The following is a 14,152-nucleotide window of genomic DNA, read 5'->3' on the forward strand; positions in this document are numbered from 1 at the left end:
GGTTTGGAGCGCGCGGGTAGTTAAATTGTTAAAAATGGGATTCCCGACCTGATCCCGCCTCCAACCCGCTCACTTCCAGTTTTAACGGAGGCGGGACGGGGGCGGGATGGGGGGCGGGCGACCAACTAGCTCCCAGGGGGCGGAATGTCAATGTAAATATTATAATGAGGCTGGAAGCCTCTTTTATAACCTCCATTTTGTTTTCAACTGCATGTGGACGAGTTTCACACAATTCGTGAAACCCGGCAGTTACAGCAAGACGGGGGCTGCTGGATCCAGGAGGTAAGTGGCTTTATACCGACCTCCTGGATCCAGGCCTCCCCCACCACAGGCCTCCAATCGCCTTCCCAGGCCTCCCGCCCACAGGCCTCCGATTACCTCCCCAGCTCTCCCCACAGCCATAGGTCGTATCCCACCCCCAACGATGATGCTGAGGCTGGCCACGATCCTCTGGTGGCTGGCCACGATCTTCACTCTCCCCCGACCCATCTCTGCCTGACCACCCTGCCGATGCTTCCCCCAGCCCGATCCTCTCCCCGCACCCCCATCTCTGCCCGACCTCCACCCCCCATCCTTTTTATAGCACAGCCCGATCCCTGATCGCTGGCCGACCACCCCCACCCCAACCGATTCTTTCCCTGGCCCTAATCCGCATTCCTCTCTCCCACCTGATCGTCTGCCCAGCCCTGATCCCCAATCCTCTCTCACCCCCCTGCCCCAGATCCATTGCCTGGCCCTGATCCCCAATCCTCTCTCACCCCCCTGCCCCAGATCCATTGCCTGGCCCTGATCGCCAATCCTCTCTCACCCCCCTGCCCCAGATCCATTACCCGGCCCTGATCCCCGATCCTCTCTCTCCCCCCCCCCGCCTCCGATCCTCTCTCTCCCCCCCCGCCTCCGATCCTCTCTCCCCCCCTGCCCCAGATCCATTGCCCAGCCCTGATCTCCAATCCTCTCTCTCCCCCCGCCTCCGATCCTCTCTCCCCCTTGCCCCCGATCCATTACCCGGCCCTGATCCTCTCTCTCCCCCTGCCCCTGATCCATTACCCGGCCCTGATCCCCAATCCTCTCTCTCTCCCCCCGCCTCCGATCCTCTCTCCCCCCTGCCCCCGATCCATTACCCGGCCCTGATCCCCGATCCTCTCTCTCCCCCCTGCCCCCGATCCATTACCCGGCCCTGATCCCCGATCCTCTCTCTCCCCCTGCCCCCGATCCATTACCCGGCCCTGATCCCCAATCCTCTCTCTCTCCCCCCGCCTCCGATCCTCTCTCCCCCCTGCCCCCGATCCATTACCCGGCCCTGATCCCCGATCCTCTCTCTCCCCCTGCCCCTGATCCATTACCCGGCCCTGATCCCCAATCCTCTCTCTCTCCCCCCGCCTCCGATCCTCTCTCCCCCCTGCCCCCGATCCATTACCCGGCCCTGATCCCCGATCCTCTCTCTCCCCCCTGCCCCCGATCCATTACCCGGCCCTGATCCCCGATCCTCTCTCTCCCCCTGCCCCCGATCCATTACCCGGCCCTGATCCCCAATCCTCTCTCTCTCCCCCCGCCTCCGATCCTCTCTCCCCCCTGCCCCCGATCCATTACCCGGCCCTGATCCCCGATCCCCGATCCTCTCTCTCCCCCCCCCCGCCTCCGATCCTCTCTCCCCCTGCCCCCGATCCATTACCCGGCCCTGATCCCCAATCCTCTCTCTCTCCCCCCGCCTCCGATCCTCTCTCCCCCCTGCCCCCGATCCATTACCCGGCCCTGATCCCCGATCCCCGATCCTCTCTCTCCCCCCCCCGCCTCCGATCCTCTCTCCCCCTGCCCCCGATCCATTACCCGGCCCTGATCCCCAATCCTCTCTCTCTCCCCCCTGCCTCCGATCCTCTCTCTCCCCCCTGCCCCGATCCATTACCCGGCCCTGATCCCCGATCCTCTCTCTCCCCCCCACCTCCGATCCTCTCTCTCCCCCCCACCTCGATCCATTGCCCGGCCCTGATCCCCAATCCTCTCTCTCCCCCCCGGCCCCCGATCCTCTCTCCCTCCCCGCCCCCACCCCTGCCCCCAATCCATTGCCCAGCCCCCGGTCCTCTCTTCCCCCCACCCCCAATCCTTTGCCCGACCCAGCCCTGATGCGAACCCTCCCTCCGTGCTCTGTGCGACCGCTGGCCTACCCGCCCGCAGCCAGCCAGCCTTTCAATCTGGCTGGCTGCGGGCGGGCAACTGAGGCCTCACATGCAAATCAGGCCCTGCCCACCTGCCCCCAACCCACCTTCCTCCAGAAAATTCCGGCCACAGTCTGGAGTTTTCATGGTTTCACTTTGTGACAGGGAATAGTTTGAGCAAGTTAGATAGAATCTATAATAGTGATTTGCACATCCCAGTGCTGATGTTAAAGACACACTTTGGAAAATTCTGCTCTTCGGGGCGGAGGTCCATCAGGGTGGGACTTTCGCCAGTCCTTCCAATTCTGCCTCAACCCCAACACATTTCCCTGGGTCAAGTATCTTTGCACATGCATGGTAGGCCCATGGTGAGATTCCCGCTGTCAAGAGGGAGCCCGCTAATGCAACTGAGGAAACTCTGGTGACGCTGCAGTGGGGCATAATGGAGAGAAAGGAGGCCACTATAAGACACTGTCCATCCATAGGGGCATCTCAGGACCATTACTGCTGCCTACCAGGGCCTACTGCTATCTTCTCCATGTCGGCCTCGGGAAGCAGCAGTAACACATGTATAGGCGCAGGAAATCCATCGTGTACCTGGACCCTAGTCTCCCGCTGCCATTTACAGATGGGGAAGGCGCAAGTATCGGTGGTCTTGGGCCTACGGAATTGCAGGTCGGGCACTGAGGCACCAGTAGGCCTCACTATCCAAAATTTCCCTCATTCTCTATGACCATCCTACACAATGTCAGGTGGGATCACGGACAAGAATCCAACCCATCAAGCCCAAGCCCAGGCTTTTGTGAGAGACTGAGGCCTTTAAGTAAAAACATTAGTGAAGGCATTAAGACACAAAAGACAATTTACTTGATATATCTAAATATGTTATTGTGAAATATTTTTAAAAATTGATTTTTATAATTCATTTAAACTCTTATTTTGGACATCAGAAATTTCAGTTACAGAATGAAAATGGCAGATGACAAACAGGTCCAGAAAGCATTCTGAGAGATTTGTGGGAAGCCAGTAGCCAGATTGTGCACTCTCACTATAAAATAGCAGCTTTTGTGTGTCACACAGTCTGACACCATTAACATTGAAAAGGCCTATCACTGGACCACCTACAGGAGTAACACGTACAGCAGGTGCTTATCATGAGTTTCCAAAGAAATGCTTGTCCCACATACCAAATGTAATATACAATATGTATTTATTGACATTCTTCTGCCTATGTGCTTGCAGTCAACTTCTCCATTATAAATTCTTATGTCATATATATATGTAATGGAAATTATCTATGTAAACAGTGGTACTGTAGTGCCTAATGTTACATCTCCCAGCTCCTCAGCCTGTACTGCAGAGAGAAGACTATGCTCCAACCAACTCTACTTCTCTGCTTCCCAAATTCCCTTACATTTTGCTATTTAAGTATAAATAATAATATAAAATCAAAGGATTATATAAAAATGACAGAATGTATAACTTTAAAATGACAAATAAATTATATCTATGATCCATATATCTCATGAGCTCTAACCCTGCTTCACCTGAAGACTACTCTTTGTATTGCCATGTCCAACAACACATGGGGTATATTATATGAAACACTTGCCATGATCTGTCCACGTCCAGGAAGGTAGAGAGGCCTGTCGTTTGCATTCCTGGTCATTGGCCTTGGGGCCTTCTGGATGCTTTTGGACAGCAGAAGTCAGAAGGCCCCAAGGCCTGAAAATCTTCTTGAAAAGTAGATAAAAAATTGTAAACTGACTGTGGAGATCCCCTTTCATTTTCTGCTGAGGCAAGTGTCATGACAGTTTCAATTGCTATATAGCAAAATGCTTTTGGTAGTTCTAAGGGCAATCTAAAGTTCTTCAATGCCCACAGACTACAAGAAGTACAGCAACATCTGTTTCTACCATATGTATTGGGATTTCAGACTACACTACCAAGGAGAACCTTGGCATAATATATATTAAAAATGCTGCTAATGAGCTGAATACGGCTCTCAAGGGGTTATGTTCACAGGACAGCAGGGCTGACACATTAGATTAGGTTTCAGAAGGGATGACTGAACCTGCGCACTGCAAGCAATGAAAGATAATTTTACATTCCAATGATTATTCACGTTTATTTCTGCAGTGACAAGCCCTTTCAGGTGAACTCAGCAGAGGTCACTGCCAAGGTAGATTGCTGGTCGGTTCTGTTCTTTGGCGGCTTAGTCAGTTTTGACTAAAAGCTGACACTGGAGCCACTTTTGGGTGGCAGATAGCCTGCAAGGGAGCCTGGTTTGTTAGATAGAAATCTGTAAGAGCTTTACTGATGTGAAGACATTGGGAATGCTGGAGGGTAGTCAGGAGACTTCTTGTTTAAGTCAAATAGAGCGACCCCTGTGAGAAAGTGTGGCGTATTCTTTATTTTGTATCACTATGCAGAGAAATGTACCAATTGAAATAAGTGGATTAGACTATAGCTATTGCTCTGTACATTACTGTGGAATAAAATAGCTTAATGTTTGGAATCCAGCCTTGACTCATCCAGTGTTTGCTTAGTCTGCCTTTGAAGAAAATGAAGAAATACACATGCAAAAGACGGATACCCAGTTCAAACTTCAAAAAAATACTGTTGTTACATCCCCAGGTTATCATATGGCAGTATAAATCAACTCTCATAAAAGTATGATGTTTAGAATGCTTAAAGGAGCGACTGGTGCTCTTGATCCTTAGACAGTACCTATGGCAGATCTGAATCTGTAACATTCCTTTTGTTGTAGCATTGGCAATGTGCATTAAGAACCATATAGCTGCCATGTCATGGAAACAAAGCAAGAGACATTTCATATCCTTTGTCTCACCAAGCTGTTCATTTATGCTTCCAATTCTACCTTTTGCAATATAGCCAAAACACCTGCTGGAATGCCTCTCCTCCTGTCTTCACCTTGGCCCCCACCTATTACTCATGTACATGCTTTAGCAGTCTCCTACCACCCTTGACCCCAGGACTGTTGCTTTCTTTGCTGCCCAGTTACCTGTCTGACATCAAGTTGTGTTTGAGACAAAATTTATTCTGACTAAACATTTGCAAGACTGAAGCAATCCTTGCCAGAAGCTACACATCCTAGCTCTTACATTCGCTTATACTAAACTCAACAGTGTACAACTTCAATATCCTGTTTTATCTTAAGTAGCGTTTCAAACCCCACATCTAGTCCATTACTAAGGCAACATATTTCCATTTCTGAATATAGCTGTCACCATCCTTAACTCACTATCACTGCCACTGAAGTCCTTGGCCACACTTTTATCACCTACAGGGTTGACGTTGTCAATGGTCTCCTTGCCAGCAACCTGAGCTCGACGATATAAACTCCATCTCAGCTAGAATTCCAAATCCTGTCCTGTTCTTAGTCCAGCTCACCGATCAGCCAGTCCTGCCTCCCCAATCCCCAATGCACTGACTTCAATCTGAATCCTCCATTATATCGCTCGACTCTGCTTCTATGCTTTCCTCCAGTCCCACATCCCAGTTCTCATCCTCTGTGTGTCTCCCCACCCTTCGTTCCACCACCAGAATCCTCTCCCTAAATCTCTCCCCCTGCTATATCTCTCACCACCTGCAAAAGGCTCCTCAAAATCTATCTATTCTACCTTGCCTTTGGTAACCTCCTCAACTCAGCTTCCTGCTTGATGTCCAAATTGCTCTGCCCACCTCCAAATGAAGAGATTTTGATATTTCTCTCTGTTAAAGCACTACATAAATGGAAGCTTTTTTTTCCTCTAACCAATTGTGGCATATAGCTTCTTGTCCACTGATGCACACTACATTAATCCCTTCAATAGTTCTGTTTTGCTTTGTCAACATAAACAAATTCTTTGCAGATTCATGGAATGTTTTACTTGGGCACCAAATAGGCACAATATCAGTTATGGACCCGCGGCACCATCCTATGTGGCAGTCGGGAGGCCCAAACCGTCTTCAGATTTAACATTTTTCTGGCAAGCTGTGATCACCAAGCAAGTTGGATACTAATGCTTGAAGAATTCATCCAAATTGATTTTGGTACTTGCATAGCAGGCAGTATAAAGTCTAGTTAATTTCAGCAGATGTGACAAACTTGTTTCTGAAGATTGATCCAGTGATAGTTGGATGCTTTTACAAGTCTCTTTTCACAAGTCTATTGTATTGTTCTGGACAATCCTGTTGTTATGTTGTACACTATCCATAATCTTCTTGGTGTCAAGCACCAGGAAGGCATTACTTTACTCATTAAACTTTCAAACTATTTTGATGACTATTTCCTAAATATTTTCAAAGCCTAATATTATTATTTTTTAATTACAGAAATATATAGAATAACTTTTAATTCACAGGATGCTCTATTTATGTTATGTGGGCCCTGATTTTAACTTTGGGCCAGTTTTTAGGCAAGTGGATAGTAGTGTGAGTTAGAAATCAACCGATGCTCCAGATACTGATACCTGGGATGGCAGGAATGACGTATGAGGAGAGATTGGGTCGATTGGGCTTGTATTCGCTGGAGTTTAGAAGAATGAGAGGGGATCTCATTGAAACTTATAAAATTCTAACAGGACTAGACAGACTAGATGCAGGAAGGATGTTCCCGATGGCGAGGGAGTCCAGAACCAGGGGTCACAGTCTAAGGATAAGGGGTAAGCCATTTAGGACAGAGAGGAGGAGGAATTTCTTCACCCGGAGAGTGGTGAACCTGTGGAATTCTCTACCACAAAAGGCAGTTGAGGCCAATTCATTAAATATATTCAAGAAGGAGTTGGATATATTTCTTAAGGCTAAAGGGATCAAGGGATATGGGGAGAAAGCAGGGCCAGGTACTGAATTTGGATGATCAGCCATGATCTCATTAAATGGCGGAGCAGACACAAGGGGCCGAATAGCCTGCTCCTGCTCCAATCTTCTATGTTTCTATATGTAGCCTGGGCTATTTCAACTTTGACTTTCCGCTCAGGCCATCGAGATAAAATTGTAGTATCAATAAAAAACTGCCATATTTAAATCCCACCGGTTGACTTTCCACTCATTCTGGGCAGTAAGTTGACTGCAAGAAGTGGAAACTGAGTAGCCTGGAGGCCGCCCGCTGAATATAAATAAGTGGCGGGATTGGCCACCAGAGCCATACCGCGAGGGTCGCACAATTGAGAAGTGGGAGCGAGACTGTGGCAGGGAAGGCCTAAGCTTTCCTAGTAGGCCCTGGAGGACCATGACTGATCACCTTACCCCACAACCATGACTGCTCCTCCTTACCCCACAACCACAGCTGCTCCTCCTGGCCCCACAACCACAGCTGCTCCTCCTGGCCCCACAACCACAGCTGCTCCTCCTGGCCCCACAACCACAGCTGCTCCTCCTGGCCCCACAACCATGACTGCTCCTCCTTACCCCACAACCACGACTGCTCCTCCTGGCCCCACAACCACGACTGCTCCTCCTTACCCCACAACCACGGCTGCTCCTCCTGGCCCCACAACCACGACTGCTCCTCCTTACCCCACAACCATGACTGCTCCTCCTTACCCCACAACCATGACTGCTCCTCCTTACCCCACAACCACGACTGCTCCTCCTCACCCCACAACCACGACTGCTCCTCCTGGCTCCACAACCACGACTGCTCCTCCTTACCCCACAACCACGACTGCTCCTCCTTACCCCACAACCACAGCTGCTCCTCCTGGCCCCACAACCACGACTGCTCCTCCTGGCCCCACAACCATGACTGCTCCTCCTTACCCCACAACCACGACTGCTCCTCCTTACCCCACAACCACGACTGCTCCTCCTTACCCCACAACCATGACTGCTCCTCCTTACCCCACAACCACAGCTGCTCCTCCTGGCCCCACAACCACGACTGCTCCTCCTTACCCCACAACCACGACTGCTCCTCCTTACCCCACAACCACGACTGCTCCTCCTTACCCCACAACCACAGCTGCTCCTCCTGGCCCCACAACCACGACTGCTCCTCCTTACCCCACAACCATGACTGCTCCTCCTTACCCCACAACCACGACTGCTCCTCCTTACCCCACAACCACGACTGCTCCTCCTTACCCCACAACCATGACTGCTCCTCCTTACCCCACAACCACAGCTGCTCCTCCTGGCCCCACAACCACGACTGCTCCTCCTTACCCCACAACCACGACTGCTCCTCCTTACCCCACAACCACGACTGCTCCTCCTTACCCCACAACCACAGCTGCTCCTCCTGGCCCCACAACCACGACTGCTCCTCCTGGCCCCACAACCACGACTGCTCCTCCTGGCCCCACAACCACGACTGCTCCTCCTTACCCCACAACCACGACTGCTCCTCCTTACCCCGCAACCACGACTGCTCCTCCTGGCCCCACAACCACGACTGCTCCTCCTGGCCCCACAACCACGACTGCTCCTCCTTACCCCACAACCACAGCTGCTCCTCCTGGCCCCACAACCACGACTGCTCCTCCTGGCCCCACAACCATGACTGCTCCTCCTTACCCCACAACCACAACTGCTCCTCCTGGCCCCACAACCATGACTGCTCCTCCTGGCCCCACAACCACGACTGCTCCTCCTGGCCCCACAACCACGACTGCTCCTCCTTACCCCACAACCACGACTGCTCCTCCTTACCCCACAACCACTGCTGATCCTCCTTACCTCACAACCACTGCTGATCTTCCTGGCCCCACAACAAAAGTAACAAAAAAAATCTTTTAAAAACTTACCTTTTTGGGTCTCCTCTGGCCCCCTATCTGTTTGGGTTGGACTTTCCGCTCAGGCCATTCAGTTAAAATTGCAGTATCAATAAAAAACTGCCTATATAAAAAAGGACCCCACCCACTTTGCCCCCTGCTCAGTTGAGCAGGTTAAAATTGCGATCGTTCAGCTTCCAGCGCTCCAGGGCAGCTAGGTAACCTGGATGATTTTAACTGCCCACTGCCCAGGTAGCTGTCTTTCATTCTGCCAGCACAATTCACACTTCATCTGGAGCCATCCTTTGTTTCTTAACCTGTCCCATTACCAACTCCTTTTGCCTTGAATATCCCTTAATGTCTCTTAACTTCCCCTGCCTTCTATCCTATCACAGACCTTCCCTTTTGTTCTTTCATCCCCTCCCCCCTTTCCCAGCCCCTGCACTTGCTTAAAAATCTGTTCCATTTCCTGCTTTTTTCCAGTTCTGATGACACGTTAACTCTGTTTCTCTCTTCAAAGATGCTGCCTGACCTGCTGAGTATCTCCAGCATTTTCTGTTTTTATTTCAGATTTCCAGCATCTGCAGTATTTTCTTTTTGTGTTGTTGTAGTTAAAATTTTCCCTTTTCTAAAGCACAGAAATTCTTCAACAATCCACATCACATCTACAAATCTACTCTATGATACATTCTCTTTCCTACTCAAGCATGAACATCATTTTCACAGAACAACCTGCAATTTTGTTTACCAAAGCTAAAGTGAGGCTCTGTTGCTTTCACAGGAGTCAAAGGTCACCCAGGCGAGTGCCACAATTGCTTTTTCTAGTTATTCCATTTTAATGATTTTGAAAGTTGATTTAAGGTCACTTCTGATGCTCATTAAAGTTCTTCAATATTTTAACAATTAACTGCATGTTTGTCATATTACTGTCACATCATAAAATACTCTGTAACTGGATCTCCCTGAATGCAATATTGGCAGGAGGAAATTTGCCTTCTGTTTAGCTCCAACAGATTCAACATAATTACTTACACAAAATAAAAGTGCACATATTACCCCTCCATCTAGTTAGTTTGCAAGTTAACGTTCTGTTTTACAATTTTTTTTATAGATGCTTCAGAACTGATGGGAAAGTATATACAATAAGATGAATCTTGTGCAGACTAATCCTGATGCCCTGATTCAGGATTGTAGTCATTAAACAAATTATCAGCACAATATTCTATCTGCTGCACCATTACCTCTAACGAACACAAAATGTAGTTTTCAGCCTTCAGATATTTTGAATAGCATGTTTGTCTCATACTGTTGAGCATAATATTTTGAAAATGCATAATGTAGGTGAATTTCAAAAATGAAAGGATTATAGTTTACAACATTTATTTTATCTTGGAGGATCTGTAAGAAAAACAGAAATAACCTATCTCACTGTAGTTTGAACACAATGCCAAAACATTACCATGAGCTTGCAAAGATTAAACTACTTAGATTACAATACAAAACATGTACGAGAAATAAATTAGAACACAGCTACAGTATTTATCCTGATTTCTTTTTGTACATATTCTGCTCAGATTATTATTTTTTAAAAGCTAAACATGTCCAGTACCTGGCTACTTTAGAACTGTCATATTTACTCACATCTACAAGTAGAGAATGAAGGCCACAGACAGCTGCTTCCTACTGAACCATAATCTCAAAATGCCTGTAATCCTTGTATGAAAACCTGATAAAGATGGAAGCTGGGAGAGGCAGCTGCTTAGGGAAGAGACGGAGATGTAAGTAACTGAAAATCTGGCTGTTCAGCTGTAATGAATTCATAAGGTGCTAATTCATCAAGCCCCTATTGCAGAAATCCCCTCTGACAGAAAGAAAAATTGTAGGTGATTTGGAATGGCCTTTTTGTATGGTCAGCGAGAGATAATTTTGTAAGGGCAGAAAAGGAGCAGATGATAAATTTAACAGCTTCGAGGTCACAGGTCCTGGCTGGAAAAAAGATGACCCAGCTTCATTTATCGTTGCCTGCTCCTGAATAATAGGGTAGATCTCTCTCAGGACCAGCTTACTTATTCTCACTTACAAAAGCATTTTTAAATCCCAATAAATGTAAATAAATGCCAAATTACTTTCCGAATACAGTCAGCATTAGTTCGCAAATCAGAAATAATGGTATTGGGATTCAATAAATTCAGCTATAACGAGCTAAGTTTCTTTTGTGTTTTCCAAAGCACGATTAAGGCTTCTACTGAGCCCTAGCTACAAAGCAGTGTAATTGTCTATGGTCTGAACAATGGAAATACAGTGTCTGAAAATGACTTTGATTAAAGGAATTATAAGCTGTAATTAGAACCAAATAAAAAACAAAACAAAAGCAAGACTACTCAAAACATTGTTATTGATTTTCTCCCTCTGCACTTGGCGGTTTCCAAGGGAAGCAAGAAGCAGTTTCTTTGGATTTTAGCCACATACATGACCTGATGATCTGAGGATTTTGGTCAATAGATTATGTATAAATTATGCAGTATCATTCTTGAAAATGGACATTAATTTGATTATAATTTTTGAGGATATTTTGGCACAGGTTGACAGCGGCTGAGAAATATATGCTTCCTGTGATCGATACGATAATCACTGACTACGACTAAGGACAGATTTATTTATTTTTTGTACTCAGTCACCATTTAAGCCAAAATGCTCTGTGATCAATGACAGCTATTACACAATCATTTATAAAGCAAATGTGAAGAATCTTGTTCTATTCAAATGGCTTTTACTAAATTATAGGTTTTTGTGAGAAGGAAAAGGAGCTGTAGATAGGGATGTGAGGATATTTCTTTTCTACGTAACAAAATGCATTTAAAAAAAAACATTGTTGGAGGACAACAGTGAAACAAGGTGCATTGATATTAAGCCCCAACCTGGTGGACACCTTGGGGAATTGGATACAAGATGACAGTCTCAGGGAGGGCGGGGGGAAGAAATGTTAAAGTTAGCCCATCTTCAGTTAGCTATTTTCGGGTTGGCAGTCTGTAACTAGTGGGTTGTCGCAAGGATCAGTGTTGGGGCCTCAGCTATTTACAATCTATATCAATGACTTAGATGAGGGGACCGAGTGCAATGTATCCAAGTTTGCTGATGATACAAAGCTAGGTGGGAAAGTAAGCTGTGAAGAGGATGCAAAGAGACTGCAAAGGGATATAGATACGTTAAGTGAGTGGGCAAGAATGTGGCAGATGGAATATAATGAGAAATGTGAAGTTATCCACTTTGGTAGGAAAAGTAGAAAAGCAGAATATTTTTTAAAAAGTGAGAGATTGGGAAGTGTTGATAATCAGAGTGACCTGGGAGTCCTTGTACACAAATCACAGAAAGTTAACATGCGGGTACAGCAAGCAATTAGGAAAGCAAATAGTATGTTGACCTTTATTACAGAGGGATTGGAGTATAAGAGTAAATAAGTCTTACTGCAATTATATAGGGCCTTGGTGAGACCACACCTGGAGTAATATGTACAATTTTGGTCTCCTTACCTAAGGAAGGATATACTCGTCTTAGAAGGAGTGCAACGAAGGTTCACTAGACTGATTCCTGGGATAGGGGGATTGCCTTATGAGGAGAGATTGAGTAAACGAGGCCTATATTCCCTAGAGTTTAGAAGAATGAGAGGTGATCTCATTGAAACATGTAAATTTTTTAAGGGGCTTGACAGGGTAGATGCTGGAAGGATGTTTCCCGTGGCTGGGGAGTCTTGAACTAGGGGGTTACAGTCTCAGAATTCAGGCTCAGCCATTTAAGACTGAGTTGAGAATAAATTTCTTCACTCAAAGGGTTATGAATCTTTGGAATTCTCTAACCCAGATGGTTGTGGATGCTCAGTCGTTGAGTAAATTCAAGACGGAGATCGATAAATTTTTAGATACTAAGGGAATTGAGGGATATGGGGATAGTGCAGGAAAGTGGAGTTGAGGTAGAAGATCAGCCATGATCTTATTGAATGGCGGAGCAGGCTCAAAGGGCTGAATGGCCTACTCCTGCTCTTATTTCTTATGTTCTTATGTGAGAGTGGTGAGGAGACTGAATTGCCCTCAGAGGCAGGAAGATTGTAATAATGTGAAGATCAGATTTCTTACAATCTTAAATATTCCATATGCATATAATATCGATAGGAATTGTAACTTAATGGTGTATGTAGCTCTTAAACTTCTTGAAAAACAAATGTAAATTATTATAACAGGAGAAATAAAGGCTTAGTTGACTCAAATGTAAGAAACTGAAATCTCTGATTTCATCATAGCCAGTGAAATACAGAATACAGTCCGATTGCACCAGCAATATGGAGTTCCCGTTTATTCAGCTGGTTAAGGGTTAAAGGGTCAGGAAGCTCCTTATTGATGAAGTTAGATCAGCTGTTTCAACCCTGGCTCCCATGTTAAATCAGAATTGGAATGAGCTAAAGATTCTGGTTTAACTTAATCCTTTAACTGCCTGATTTCTAAATTCATTACTTGTTTTACAAATTTCCATTCACTGCATGCCAAATGTGATATCTACCATAGTACTGTACACTGTGGCGCATCAATGAAACACAATATATACACATTGCAGCATCTTTTATAAGTGTTCTCCTCATCTTACATATTTCATTGACCATGTAAAATACAGCTAATCAGTTTTATTAACAAGTTGTTTAAAGCAGATGAATCACAGAAATTTAGCTGATGAAAATATTAGAAAGCATCAAATATGGTTGATTTTACACAGTTGTTCAAAGATTTTGTCACCATATTGAATCAAGCAAGAGGCTTTTTTAGGGTAAAGCTTAGTTTTTGTACATAGCCCACCACAAAGATTCTGCAGTAACACCAATTGGCTGCTAGAGAAAGCCAAAAATACAGCAAATTTTTATCATGTGGCTTTAGTTTTTTAATTTTAGTTCTTTTCAAACTAGGGTAAAAATAATGAATTACTGTTATCATCATTACCACCAAACATTTTGCTGCATTCTCTTCTGTACACAGACATGGCATTGCAGAATGCTTTACCACAAGCACACAGCCCATTAGCACTTTGAGTACTTGGCCTAGGTTCTCTTATGGTGTGGCATTTAACCGTAACTACAGAGCCGGATTACCTACAACAATAGCTGCAACCTTTATTGTCCTCCTACTTTCTCCCCTACTCTGCTGAAGACAGCAAGTTATGATGCGTGTTCCACAGCTGCTGACTGGGCTCCTGCTCTTTGTCCAACCTGCTATTCTTCCTGTGTGAACAGCGCGTGTTGGT

General features: G+C 46.3%; 1 long non-coding RNA gene across 1 annotated transcript in view; it reads right to left on the minus strand.

The window, feature by feature from the left end:
* Nucleotides 1-10,885, minus strand: part of LOC147121223 (uncharacterized) — a 48,422-nt gene extending 37,537 nt beyond the window's left edge. The window contains exon 1 of the long non-coding RNA XR_015077515.1: nucleotides 10,511-10,885. This is a non-coding gene — a long non-coding RNA (uncharacterized LOC147121223). The remainder of the gene's footprint in view (nucleotides 1-10,510) is intronic.
* Nucleotides 10,886-14,152: the final 3,267 nt, after the last annotated feature.

This window comes from Somniosus microcephalus, chromosome 3, assembly GCF_052327205.1.
Source record: "Somniosus microcephalus isolate GS21.2 chromosome 3, FLI_Smic_1.0, whole genome shotgun sequence".
In the NCBI taxonomy this organism is placed as follows: domain Eukaryota; kingdom Metazoa; phylum Chordata; class Chondrichthyes; order Squaliformes; family Somniosidae; genus Somniosus; species Somniosus microcephalus.